Source organism: Octopus bimaculoides, chromosome 1 (genome assembly GCF_046866305.1).
Source record: "Octopus bimaculoides isolate indiv1 chromosome 1, ASM4686630v1, whole genome shotgun sequence".
NCBI classification, from domain to species: domain Eukaryota; kingdom Metazoa; phylum Mollusca; class Cephalopoda; order Octopoda; family Octopodidae; genus Octopus; species Octopus bimaculoides.
Window position 1 is genome coordinate 74,675,448 of NC_142928.1, and position 15,866 is coordinate 74,691,313.

General features: G+C 38.7%; 1 pseudogene; it reads left to right on the forward strand.

Annotated features, from left to right (window-relative positions):
• Positions 1-10,487: 10,487 nt before the first annotated feature.
• Positions 10,488-11,212, forward strand: LOC149137587 (uncharacterized; annotated as a pseudogene).
• The last annotated feature ends 4,654 nt before the right edge of the window (positions 11,213-15,866 follow it).

Sequence of the window (15,866 nt, forward strand, 5' to 3'; positions counted from 1 at the left end):
CCGATAAATATTCTAATTGAACGAAATTCGTTTTGAGATACAAAGCGAAAAATAATATACCAATTTGTATAAAGCAAATACCTTAAAAGGTTGCTTATTTACTGCATTACATGTTTCTTTGAGCCTTGTTTTCTATCACAACAGGTAGTCTGAGATAAATAACTATTACAGCGTGAATGAATTGCTTTGAGAGCTACCAATCGCAACGATAAACATATCTTCTGACCCCTTTCTTTTTACTATGACACGAGTGTCCGTTCGTCGCTTTTGTTATTATATCTGAAATATCCTTTATTTAGACAAGAGTGAAGAGCCACTACTGTCAACCTACCATTGAAAATAATTTTCGCATCAACTAATCTTTCCAAATGAAATGTGCCGGAAAACTATCGTATATTGATAATGTATGTATTCGTGGGTGTATAATTGTGTGTGTGTGTGTGGCGGTGGAGAATGTACACACACACACACACACACACACACACACACACACACACACACAGAATTTGTATGGATAATTACACTTAAAATGTTTATAGAGACATTATAGATATATGTATATATATATATATATATATATATATATATATATATATATATATATATATATCTGTATATATATATATGTATGTGTATGTCAATGTATACATATATGAACACATAAGCACATATACACAGAAATTCGAGGGTTAAGGCTGGTACTGTATATTTCATATCTCTACCTTTTATTTAAGACAATTTTCATCCTAGGAAAGTATGTCACGAGAGATTGACGTATATACTTGACCGCCCCACCGCACACACACACACACACACACACACACACACACACACACACACATGTAAGTTGACAAGCGAAAGAAGGGCACTTAACACATTTATTGAGAGTTACATGTATAAATCAAAACATTTTGATTCAGGCTCCTTGGTATTCTGGGTTTCAAGCGTGTGCCTAGTCTTCGGCCATTAGAGTCTGAATAAGAGCTCGATTATAGAGAGTCAATATTTGCTACTGGACGTTAGCCTGCGATTGATAGAGAAAGGTCACGCGATATAGCGGTTTGATGTTGGTATTTCAGCGACAACAATTAGTTGGAAAATACCGAACAGGAAATCGACCGCGTGGGGAACAGGAAATCAATCACGTGGTGCACAAGAAATCGGTCGTGTGTTTGGGAGAAATACGGAGCTGTAGATGTGGGGGCATATGTGTATATAGGTACATGTATATGCTATATATCTGCGTGTATGCATCCGTACTTATACGAGTGTGTATGTGTGCTTAGATGCACGCTCACACATTAGCGCGCACAGACATACACACACACTCACGCACACTCACACACGAAGGTACACATGCACACACAGATGGGCACACACAGACACACACACACACGAACACACACACACACACACACACACGGACACAGACACGGACTCACACACACGCGTGCACACCTTTATCTCCATGTACATATTCACACGAGTACACGTACACGTGCGAACACATACAAGTGTGCACATGTACATACATGCACACGCACGGGTGCACATGTATATGGCCGCGCCCGCGCGCACACATATCCATGCGCATGCATACAGTGAGCAGATGCATATGCGCAGTCATGTACGTCCGCACGCACACATACGCTCGTGTGGTCATGCACAAGGGGTGATGTACAATAGGTAAGAGTATGCGGATAGACAGATATGGAGAAGTGTTGGGGATTGGTGATTTGTGGTACTGTTCATGGAGGTTAATTTGTGATGATGATCTTGGTGCATGCGGTGCTAGGAGTGGCTGGTACTGAGAAGGTATATCCAGGTGGTCGGCAGCCAGTGGTGTGAAATATACCAGAAGGGTGAACTCTGATGACAGCAATACGATACCTCATATTTCTTGTTGCTGTATACTGAGGGTTGGTCGATGATATGCAGTTCTTCGCGGAGGCACAGCTTGTAATTAGATGGCACCCTGTCGATAATAGTCCACTTGATGCTGGGTGTTTCATCTTGGAGGTCACAAAGTCTCCAAAGAAAGCGCGACAGGGAAGTGGAGTTCTTTCTGTCCCTGGATCGAAATGAATGAAAGTTCTGGGAATATCTTCTCTTGAAGTCATTGGCTGTCATGCCCGTATAGTGCCTTGTATTGCCGTCGGATAGTGTAAGGGTGGCTCTGTATACTACAGCCCTTGAGAGGTAGGATCCTCCTAGAGAGTAGGTGGTAGGATTTCGGAAATTGCAGGTTGGGGTTAGGGGCTGTGGGGATACGCTTTTACGTTTTCTCAGAAAATTGTGAGAAGACGTGAGCTTCTCAGAAAATCCGCTCCTAGCCAAAGCATTGTTGTTGTGGAGGGCGGCGCTATAAAAGATCTTCATGTTGGCTGAGAGTTTAGACACCCGTTTTCTAATTCCTGAAACCAAGGTTCTAATTACAGCGGGACGGGTAATTAGAGACATCAAACAATGGATCACCATTTTTCTTCATCCAAAAGGAATCTTCATTGACCAGAACTGACTTTCTGACAGTCATGATGATTCTAATATCAAGATCACTAATGCCGGTAAATTGTCCAGCAAAAGCTAGGGCCTTAAGGAAGAGAGGCTACCCCCTCGGAAGGGTAGAAGTCAACAAAGTCGAACTGGGTTAATTTGCAGGCTGATTTATTCTCCATGTCGCGGAACCAGTCTATTACAGCTGCGTTGGAGTTTCATTGAGTCAGCCCTGTAGCCCTTCTGATGTCAGAGTTGATGGTATCGAGAATACGCTTGCTAATGATACATATCTCGCTTTTAGAGGGGTTGATCAGCCTGCATTTGGGGTTGAAATGGAAATTAGGCTTATGATCCTCTCAAGTTCAATGAGGTGGGGTCGCGTAGCGATGCGGTGCACATGATCGTCTATTTTAAGGCGGGTAGCTAGATCCTTTGTTTCTGTGTTTATGTCATTGTATGTGAAATTAAGTGGTGAGGGAGGTTGGTGATGGCGCTTGTGAGGAGTCTTGAATGTGTGGAAATGTTTGTTTCATAAATACTTTTTGTATGAAAAGAAACTGCGGTGCCATTACCAATCACTTGGAAATTATTTCTTTGCACAACATTCATTACACATAATGAATAGTTATGGGTTATTTCTTGTTTTGTTATTGTTTTAAATATAATGTTAATTATAGGAATGAGTAAGATGACGGTAAATTAATTATTGAATATGATAATTAGCATAAGTGACAGTATTGTGGCGAAATTCTCTTTATCAACTCCGATGGGGTGAACACTAATAGTAAGATTTGAACTCAGTATGTAAAGAGCGGGGACAAAACAACATCAAATGTCTCATGTTGAGGCGACTAACTTCGCCAAACCGCCGGCCTTACGAGCCTTTACGATACAGTAAAAGAATTTTATCTCTATGAAGTCGTTTGAGCCACTAGAAGTAGCAGACAAAATTCCCTTTAATCACACCGCAGTGTGTTAAATACTGAAAGGGTAAATGATAATTTGGATGATTATAGCCTTTCATACCCTTTAAATCTTCGATATGGTCACGGCTGGAGTGTCATTGATCATTGGTTTGCTAAATCAAAGTTGACAGGGGGGGGGGTTTAGACAACAAAAACATCACCCAGATATGAATAAATATTATTGCCGAATTCATTATGGTCTAATGCAGTGATTCCCAAGGTGGGGCGTACGCCCCACTGGTGGGGCCTGAGAAAATTCAGGTGGGGCGCGTTTTTTAAAAACATGAGAAATCGTAATAATTTTATCGATTTATTGGGTGTTATGCACTTTCAGTGCCTGTTGTTTCAATTCTCAAGCTATTTTTTTGTATTTTGAATACAATTTTTTAATTTTTGATTTTTTTCAATTGTAAGTAGGCCCACATGTACTTGTAAATGTGAGTGGACATGGGAAAAGGTGGGGCGTAAAAACTTTTGCTATGAAAAAGTGGGGCGCCGGGAAAAAAGGTTGGGAAACACTGGTCTAATGTATTCTACAGCTTATTATAGAAGGACAATAATTAAATAATTTCTCAATCAAAACAAGACTCCCGGGTTATCTAAATCTCGATCCTAAAGAAATCTGGATAACATGTTTCATAACTGATGCTAATCAGAACAAAGTTCTCTTTACCTAACATACATTCTCTGCCTCTCGCCGTTTACACTCTCTTGTATTCCATTTCTTGCTCTATGTCAATATCTCACCCATTCGACTGAAATCTATGTCTGTTTCTCAGCCTGATGTCCTTCTCTGTCATTGTTTCCTCCATCTCACCTCCGTCTTTCTTCTTTCTCTTACGTATTCCATACACTTGTCACTCTACAGTGAATACAGTTTCGTTAATACAGTACCATACGTTCTATAGTAAAAAAAAAATTCTCTTTAACTTATATACTCGCATACGCACACACATTCGTGTGTATGTATATAAGTATATCTATTTATCTATCTATCTATCTATCTATCTATCTATCTATCTATCTATATGTATGTATGTGTGTGTGTGTACACACATACATGAACATATATACACATATACATACATGTATACATGTGCGTGCATATATATATATATACACACACACGCACATACACACACACACGCACACACATACACACACACGCACACATATACACTCACACACATATATATACATACACAAACACACACACGCATATTAAAAAGGAGCAGACTGAGAAAGAGACCGGCAGCTGCTGATGGCAACACGGTTTGTTTACTGGGTAGAGTGAGGTTATATGCAAAAGTTCTGAGTTCAGACTTTAACAGGGATAATTCAAATGCGACCTTTAGAAGGAATTTCTTCCTCTAGAAGTAGTAACTAGTTTCTACACACACGCATCTGCATACATACATGTGAGTGTGTGTGAAAGTAGTGTAGGTCCTGTTTGGGTAGAAAATCGGGGAATTTTAAATGCATTTGTCTTACGAAGAATAACATATAATAAAAGAAGACAGAGAATAAATATAGCATAAGTTTCTAATCAGTTACAATTGTTTCTGTACCAGAAATTTGCAGGAATATACTCAAGTACTTGGTAGTTTTAAACCACCTTAGAAATCAGTACAAAACGAACCGAGACAAATACCGAAGAAGCTCTCATCCGACTCGTAAAGAATTCCGCTGGTCCTTCCGCCGGCATTTATACTTTATTTTATCGCTAGTAAGTGAACTGAGTGTGCAAAGATCCAGAATAATATATCAAAGTATTTAGCTCTAAATTCTAACGAGTCGGCCAATTCAAAGCTTATGTATCTGTAATGGAATTATTAATATTACTTTCTCTTAATGTGGTTAATTGGCAGAATCGAGCGGTTAGCACTCAAAATAATTTGTTTATTTCATTACTTCATTTGCCTTCAGTATATTGGACCGCCTTAAGCAGAGCCGTTACAGCACTGGAGAAAATGCTTAGTCGTATTTCATCCGTCTTTACATACAGAGTTCAAATGCCGTCGAGGCCGACTTTGCCTTTCATCATTTCGGGGTTGATAAAATAAGTATCAGTTAAGCACTGGGGGTCGATCTAATCGACTTACCCACTCCCTCGAAATTGCTAGCTTTGTACCAAAAATTAAAACCAATATATTGCACCGCCTTAGGCGGCGAGCTGGCAGAGTTTCGACTTTTATTTTTCTGGGATCGGTAACGCCAGTATCAGTAATTCATTGTTTACACTGTATCTTGAAAAACTGTAAGAAACCACATTCATGATTATCAGCACTATCGTCGTTGTCGTCTCCGCCGCTATCACAATTCATACAATTATTGTTCAATATTGGTATTTGGAGACAAGGAGGCGAGCTGGTAAAATTGTTACTACGACGTCGGGCAAAGTGCGTTCTGAGTTGAAATGCTGCCGGGGTCGACTCTGCTTTTCATCTTATTGAGATCAATAAAATAAGTACCCCCCCCCCCACTCGAAATTACTGGACTTGTACCAAATTTGAAACCAATATTGGTATTTGGAGAAAGAAATAAAGAATTTAATAGAAACCAATCTAGTTGGCACTCCGTCGGTTACGGCGACGAGTGTTCCAGTTGATCCGATCAACGGAACAGCCTGCTCGGGAAATTAACGTACGTGTAGCTGAGCACTCCACAGACACGTGTACCCTTAACGTAGTTCTCGGGGAGATTCAGCGTGACACAGTGTGACAAGGCTGGCCCTTTGAAATACAGGTACAACAGAAACAAAGAGTGAGAGAAAGTTGTGGTGAAAGAGTACAGTAGGGTTCGCCGAATCCTCGTGGAGCTATATGTGTTTTCGCTCAATAAACACTCACAACGCCCGGTCTGGGAACCGAAACCGCGATCCTATGACCGCGAGTCCGCTGCCCTAACCACTGGGCCGTTGCCCCTCCACTGAAACCAACCTATTGTGGGAATAAATGTTTAAGTTGTAGTTATATGAACTTATACCAGTGAGGCACAGGATTTTTTTATTTTCAATCAGGTGCAGAAAATGTTTCATGTTGTTCGGCACTAATTTATTTATTTACACATGCAAAAGTTTCGGTTTTATAGAGGAGGATCGGTTGCGATTACATGAAGAAAAACAAGCTATATAAAGCAAGGGGGATTAACTGAAACGTGAGTATAAAAGCAAGTCGTTGATTGAATGGACGAGAGATTATCTCTTACAAAAAGAGTGTCTGATAGCAACAATGAAGTAAATAAAAAAAATGAAACCATGATCATACGAGGCATTGAAAAAACTTCCTTGTACTATCTTTGAAATGTCACCTATTGTAATGACGGAATTACTACATGTTTAATGATATAAAAATCATTATGTGTTACATATGAGATGCAAGCAAACATTTTTTTGTCATTCCTTTCCTCTCTTAGAACCAACTATATATGTAAACTATATTGCAATACCATATGAGACGTCGTCAATCTCCGTTGCTTTTTTTTTTTTGAGAAACGTGGAAACATTCCTTTTTGCTCAATATAATTATTGATTAAAATGTTGCACCGAAACTTTCAGTTTTTTTACTAAGTGTAATACATCAAATAAATGTGGATTTATTCGAAGCTGAATTTCTGCTTTGAGTGTTCAGAGAAAGATACGTATAAGTAGCAAGTACGTATTAGCGCGTGCACACACACATACAACAACAACAACACGCACACACACAGCTAGTTTATTTAGAAGCTTGAATGTGGCTATATTTTCTTTAATCTATCCCTTACAATGTTTTCTATAAGACAGATGACGTTAAACTGAAAATATTATCTGATACTGCGATTGGAGAGTAGAATTATAGTGTAAGACTCTGAACATATTAGACAAAAAATCTCATTGCTAACCCTTTATCACCAACTAAATGCAAATGTATAGACCTTAAGCTAATATTATACTAAAGTTAAAGCTTTGGTTATGTTGTGGACACCATAACATCAGATATATTGCAAGAAGTCTATATCCTTTAATAACTTAACAATAATAATCTTGATTTTGTTTTGAGTATATTGAGCTAATTTCTCTTTAAATTATGTCACTGAAGAATTAGAAGAATGAAATTAAGTACAGAAAAGTTAGACGTTAGAAGAATCTAAATTTCACCAAAACAAAAGGAAAAAAAGAAATAGTTACGTATTTAATTAAAAGTTTTGTTTTGTCGGATAATAGCCTAATGAAAACTGCTTTTACTTCTTATAGGATCTCTGGGTTACAACTGGAGGTAAGACTTGACCTTGTAAAAACTGGACTGACAGAAACTAAGTAGAAGCCATGGATTATATCTCCAATGTAGTGCTTCTCATCTGGAGTTCATACGGCGCTTAGAGTTCATATAATATATTGCTGTTAAAATTTATGTGCAATAAGTTGGTTTACTTTTGCAATATACAAAATATTTGAAAAAAAATTTTAATACAATTCCTAATAATACTTAATTATAAAAATATAATGGGATTTTTAAGCATGACACATGGCATTGAGGGTCGACCCGAGTAAAGTTAGGAATCGAAGGAGCCCACTCCTCTAATTAATTGAGAACCACTCCTCTAATTAAATGTATCCTTCCTAATCACACATCTTCTCGCGATGTTTCGGCCTGAGGATTATGTTAAAGATGCACGTCATCATTGAATGCTCATCGTCGAAACCGACGGAGACTTCATCTCTATCATCATAAATAAACGGGAGTGGTGATGGAGTAACAGAACAGGGCATTTTGATAATGGGACTATTTACAAATATTTCTTTCACAATTATGTTTCTATTAAAGGCAAATATCAAATTTATAATGCAGTTGCCTAGATTCCTAGGGAAAGAAATATGTTCTACTAATGTATATTGTTTCAACACTATAAATTCCACAGTGAACAAAACAATAAAGGACTAAACAAAATAAGGATCACACAAGACACTTTTGTCTCTATATAAATAGTACAGTCAATCCCCTTATCACACACAGTGTTCTTGATATTTGTTATCAGTATGTTCTATAACAATGTCATTTACTAACATTCCTTTGTCAATATTTTCGCCTCTATAAATTATTTCATTCCAAGGATTAAACAACTGAACAGAAGGATCATCTCACATTTTAGCATAATTAATTCATTCCAATCCCATTTTCAATATACAAACCATTGTTTGTTGTTCTGCGGAAACGTTGTTCATTTCTACATGAATTTTATACCCACATACACCATTTTGCTTTGCCTTCAGCTTATGTATGATAGTTGGGAAGTTTTTGAGAAATTACTTCTGTATTTATTCCGAAGGAGCTTCGCCTGTTATCTATGTAACAGAGTTATCGTTGCTGTTGCTGTTTCTGTCGCTGTCGGTGTCGTTGTTAGTGATAATGATGTCGTTATTATTGCTGGTATTGTTGTTGTTGTTGTCTATCACAGAGTCGGTGCTAATTGAGCAGGTTTTGATGATCAAAAGCCGCTCAAGCTGTAATCTTCACGTCCTTATATGACTGTGAATCTCGAACTGCATTTGTTATTATTCTATGACACATTTTTAAAAGGGTAGCGTGTGAACTCAAAGAAATTTTGCTGTTCTTTCTAGCAGGTCGAGTAACTTTACATAATGCATGTATGGGGCACAAAACAACTCCTAAATAGAGAAATTAGAGTTGAAACTGACAATAAGTTAATATAGCGACACTCCCAACTTCAAAGGAAAGTATCTAATTTAGAACTTCTTTGGGTGGCTCGTTTTGTTTATAGTTAGCATTTACTGATTGACTGATAGAAAGACAGATAGACAAACAGACATACTAATACAGAGGTAGACAGACAGAAGACAATTTGCTAAGTATCTAGCTGGCTAGGTAGGTAACTAGATCGAGAGATGATAGATAGATAGATAGATAGATAGATAGTCATGTTGGTACAAAAGTAATGTTTATTGCCTTTTCAACAAGGCTGTTCTGTACGTAACAACATTACTATTCTTTTTTAACACCAGGAGAACACCTCTTCCCGCTCGTTAACGACGCAAACCTGTGTCCAATATATTGCGAGCAGAGGAGTGAACCCCCTCCATCTAGCGATTTGACAGCACCAGTAGACCAGCCTGGTTTCAGGGTATTTGCCCTTCCTCAGTAGTGGACGCCTGTGTGCTAGAGGTGGCAGTCGTTTATCCCTATATATATATGTGTGTGTGTGTGTGTGTGTGTGTGTGTGTGTGTGTGTGTGTGTGTGTGTGTGTGTGTGTGTGTGTGTGTGTGAGTGTGTGTGTGTGTGAGTGTGTGTGTGTGGGTGTGTGTGTGTGTGCGTGCGCGCGTGCGTTGCGTATGTATGTGTGTGTACGTGTCTTCTGAACCAACTTTCACTATTCTTTCAATTCTGTCTTGACAATGGTGTTACTCCAGAGCAGTGGAAAACTGCCAGTGTTATCTCTCTGTTCAAAAAAGGTGACCGCACATCGCCTGCCAACTATCGCCCCGTCAGTCTTACTAGCTGCATCGCCAAACTGATGGAATCCTGTGTCAGAGAAACCCTCTGGAACTTCTGGAAGTCTCATAACCTCATCCAGCCGTCACAATTTAGATTTATTCCTAACTCCAGCTGCTGTAATCAACTCATCAAGTTTCTTGAGGACATTACCCGAATCACTGATGGCGGTTCTTGAGTGGATGTTGTTTACCTGGACTTTGCTAAGGCTTTTAATTCTGTCCCACACAAAAGACTTATGGTGAAACTCTCAGAAATTGGTGTAAGAGACGATCTCTATAACTGGTTGAAGTTCTTCATTATCGGCCGAAAAGAGGTTGTCACAGTTCTAGAACAGCACTCTTCATGAGATGACATCTGGTGTACCACAGGAATCTGTTCTTGGCTCCCTTTTATTTGTTGCATATATTAATGACATAGATGCCAGCTTAAAGAATGCCACAGTGCTGAAATATGCAGATGACATCAGGCTGTCATCTCGAAATAATGAGGACAGATCCTGTACACAGTAGATCTTTATTGCAATCAGACCTGGACACAATGCAACAATGGACTATGGACTGACAACTCAAGCTGGCTGTGGATAAATGTACCACCATGCATTCTGTGAGGAAAAACCCAGCGTCTACTTACTCCCTACACAACACTAATCTCAAAAGTCTTCTTGTGAACGTGACCTGGGCATTATTGTCGACAGCGATTTGCGTTGGACAAAACACATTGCTAAAATTGCCAAGAAAGCTGAGGGTGTCTTGGCATCACTTTCTAAGTCCTTTGTGAGCCGCTCTCCGGCTATCTATCTGAGGCTTTATATAACTATGGTGCGGCCTCACCTAGAATTTACATTACCGGTCTGGAACCCCTATCTTGCCCAAGATATTAATCGTATGGAAACCGTTCAGCGACGTGCAACCAAGAGAATACCCCACATCAGGCATTTGCCATATTCTGAACGCCTTACTTCCCTGGGCGTGGATACATTGAAACTCCGACGTCTGGCAACTGACTTGGCAGACACCCATAAAATTATTAACCATCTTACTAACAATAACTCTGAACACCTCCTCAAACTCCACCTGTATAACACCCGTGGACATGTTTACAAAGTCAGAAAACAGCACAGCTTCCATGACTTTCGGAAACATTTTTTCACGCTAAGAGTTACTGAAATATGGAACAAACTGCCAGCATCAGTTGTTAGCTGTCGGAGCACTGCATCCTTCAAAACTTCCATGATTCATGAGATTCGCCAACACTACACCTGATTTTCTCCCCTCCATACACACGCAAGCATGTATTTGACTCATACACTGTTCACTTTCCAGACATTTGTACATTACTACATATGCTTTATACGCACTTTTGACAAGTTGTAGTGCACCTGAGCACTGTATACAATAATTTCATTATTATACATACATACATACATACATACATACATACATACATACATACATACACACGTACGTATATATCATGAACTAACTGTTACTTTCTCAGATGCAGCACAGAATTTTGTCAGTGAACAGGTCGCAGTCTCAAAGCGACGAAAATATTTTGACAAATTAAATTTAAATGTTGAAGTGAATCTAACGGATTTTGTGTGTTATTTTAAATGGCTCATAAACACCTTCCACGCTGCAATCATTATTATATTATTATATATATATCTATATCGATATACATTTATTTGTATTTATATTTTCGTTATCTTTTCTCTGTTATTTTTATCTATTTTATTTTATTTTTATATACACACTCGCACACACACACATACACACACACACAAACACACACGTACGTACACGAGTGCACATACACACACACGTACACATACACACAAGCACACACACATGAACGCACATATACCTCCCACACACTCGCACGAACGCACATATATCCCCACACAGATACCTCCTTCTCTTACACTCTCCTGTCTTAGAAAGCACTTTTTCTTTGTCCATCTACTTCCGGTCATTCCAATAGATAACTACATGTGGATTGTTGGCGACTTTTTGCCGCCGTCTTCCTTTTCTTCTGGACTTTCCTCTGTCTCCTGCTTCTGAAGAAGAGCTTTGCTCGAAACGTAAAACATCATTACACACACGTACATACACGCACACACACGCACGCACACACACGCACGCACACACACATGACTGCACATATATCTCCCACGCACCACATACACACAACACACATACATGCACACACATGCACGCACATACACATACACACATGCTTACACACATGCACATACACACACGCATACACGCACACACAATATATCGGACACATGTTGTGTCGTCAACCAGCTAGAGGAAGGCTCTCCTGAGGTTAAAAAAGTGTAATAACGTTGTTCCGTATAGAACAGCCATATTGATGTGGCAACAAACATTACTTTTCAGTAGAGGTACTACTTGTATCTCTTACATAGAGATTTTAGAATTAGCTTTTTGCATGTTGGTACATATACTCAAATATATGAGGGGATACTGAAAAATTCTTGGCTTTAAGGGTGTTGTGAAAGGCCTGATTGGAGGCCCAACTATCGGAGTTCTTATACAGGGCTTAAAAAACCCGAAGAATCGCTGCAACAAGTGTGTGAATCTGAGAGGGGAATATGTTGAATAAAAAAATAATTAAACTGATCCTCCTGTCTTTTCTTTTACCCAAAGCCAGGAACTTTCCAACACCCCCTTGTATACCCACAAAAATACGTCACTTTAGGGTGTATGTATGCATGTATGTATGTATGTATGTATGTATGTATGTATGTATGCATCTGTGTATGTATATCTCCTCATGTGTGTTTGTGTATCTGTGCACGTCATTAATGACAGTTGCACGTATGTTTTATAAGAAACCCCTGAAAAGTCAATGTGACACAAAAGTCATTTTTCTCTCTCTCTCTCTCTCTCGCGCACACACACACACACACACACACACACACACACACACTTAAGTGAGATGAAGGGAAAAGGCGAAAAACAAAGAGAATAAATGGCAACATATGACGTATTTGAAAAATTAAATCTGGTGAAATATAATACTTAAATTTATAGGACGTTGACATTTCTCTGAATAAGCAATACTTGAAGAAACAGTCGGTAGTGAAGTTAGGTTAGAAGACTGTGACATACATTAGATGAGATATTCTACATAATCTCAAGAGTAGTTTCAACTTTTCGGGAACGACGAGACCTTTTTGTTTTTGTCTTTTTCCAAATTTTCGAATGAGGTTGGGCGTTCGTTTACAACGTGTTATTAAATTCTTTTAATCTGTCTACTAAAAGCACAAGGCCTGGAATTTTGTGGAAGTCGGATAGTCGATTACATTTCCCCAGTATTCGACTGGTACTTATTTTATTGATTCCGAAAGATTGACAGGATCTTTTTTAAAACGGGGGCCACATTTTTCATTAATGTTTTACGTAGTGTTTTTGGTACCGAAAGACTTTCAAACTTCGTATACTTATCTATTTTGTGTTATAGAACAGAAAAATATTTTTGTATTCGAATTTATTTCATGTAAAAAATTGTCTTATTTCGATAATTTCAACCAATCACTGACGTCCATTCAGCCGATATACATTAAGTGCCGACTACATAAACAAACGATTCTTCGTTTTATTTGCTTTTTTCATTTTAAATTTGCTTTAACCCTAACCCTAACCCTAACCCTAACTCTAACCCTAACCCTAACCCTAACCTTAGGGTTAGGGTTAGGGTTAGAGTTAGGGTTAGGGTTAGGGCTAATTGTTTCAGAATCGTATGTAGTCGGCGCTTAATATATATCGGCTGAATGGACATCAGTGATTGGTTGAAATTACAGAAATACGACAACTTTAACATGGAATAATTTATGGATTTCTTTTTTTTTTTAAGAAGACTAAGAGAAAAAGATGTTTTATATGACACATTCTACCAGTGTTCCAAGTTTCAAAGTGTTTCGTTAATGAAAAATGTGGCCCCCGTTTTAAAAAAGATCCGATTGACATGCAAAGTACGTTGGAATTGCCGGAATTTGAACTCAGAACGTAAAACCGGAAGTAATGCCACTAAGCATTTTGTCCGACGTGCCGACGATTCTGCCAGCTCCCCGCCTTAGCCAAATGATTCTTTCTAATTTTCTCACAAGGACAGCAATTTTGAGAGGAGGGGACAAGTCGATTACACTGATTCCATTCTTCCACTGGTACTTATTTTACCAACCCCCGACCGAAAGGATGAAAAACAAAGTTAACTTCGGTTGACTGGATTGGAACTTATATCGAAAAGAGCCGGAAGAAAGGCCACAAGACATTTGATCCGGCACGGTAACAATTCTACTAGCTCACTGCGCTCAGCTTTTTATTAAACTAATTTCAAATTTTGGCACAGGGGCAACAGTTTCAGCAGAGAGGTTAAGTCGATTACATTGACCCTTGTATTCAACTGATATTAATTTTATCGACCTCGAAGGGATGAATACAAAGTCGACCTCGGCGGAACTTGAGCTCAGAACACGAGACAGATGAAATGCTGCTAAGCAGTTTGCTTGACGTTCTAACGACTCTGTGAGGTCGTCGCCTTAAGCTTCTTGAATTAATAACAAACAATCCATGTCTGTTGCATTTTGTATGGTATCCAATCATTTTACTGTATACTTTTATATGGGGTAAGACAACACTGCTTGTACTATGAAAGGATATACTAGAAAAAGGGTTTGAGAACGCCTGGTTTAGAGTCTTCACTGGGGACATGATGCAGTACTTGTAACATAGTACGAATTGTCGGCTATTAGACAAGATGATCGATCCCATATTGAGTCAATTAACCAACGTAATGTTCCCGGGTTAATTACAGCAATAGTAGCATGGAACTTAAGCAGTATTCTTTCTTTTTTCTTGTTTTTTCCTTGTTTCAGTCATAGGTCTGTGGCTCTGCTGGGACATTACCATGAAGAGTTTTAGTCGAACAAATCGACCCCAGTACTTATTACTTTTTAAAGTTTAATACTTCTTTTATCGGCATCTTTCGCCGAACCGCGAAGTTACGTGGACGTAAGCACATCAAAACCAGTTGTCAAGCGGTAGAGCGGGACAAATACGGCAAAAACAAACACACACACACACACACACACACACACACACACACACGCACATACCCACGCGTGTGTGAGTATGACAGGCGTCTTTCTACTTCTGTCCACTAAATTCAGTCACAAGGCTTTATTGAGCCAGGAGCTATAGTAGGAGATATTTGCTTTAGGCACCACACAGTGGGACTGAACTTAAGACCACATGATTTAGAAGCAAGTTATGAAGAAAGTTTTGTGATAATACCCAAAATGTATAAGAAAACGTAATTAGTGAGATAATGAAAAAGACAATGATAATTGCAGTTCTAAACAAAATCAATAGAGTTAAAACAAAACCCCATTAAAACAATAAAACAGGTGATCTACTTAAGATAGCCGGAAGGAACAATACCCTTTTTGTTAAAACTAATAAGGAGAATAGCTCCTGTTACAGGTACTTGCAAAACGCCAAGCAATTGTCTCATTAAGACCCAAAGAAAATCTCAACCTTTATTAATCAGCTTCATCATTTCGATAAGACTTTACGTGGTAAGTAGCTTGCTTACGAACCACATGGTTCCAGGTTCAGTCCCACTGCGTGGCACCTTGGGCAGCTGTCTTCTACTATAGCCTCGGGCCGACCAAAGCCTTGTGAGTGGATTTGGTAGCCGGAAACTGAAAGAAGCCCGTCGTATATATATATATATATATATATATATATATATATATATATATATATATATATATATATATATATATATATGTATGTATGTATGTGCGTGTGTATATGTTTGTGTGTCTGTGTTTGTCGCCCCACCCCAACATCACTTGACAACCAATGCTGGTGTGTTTACGTC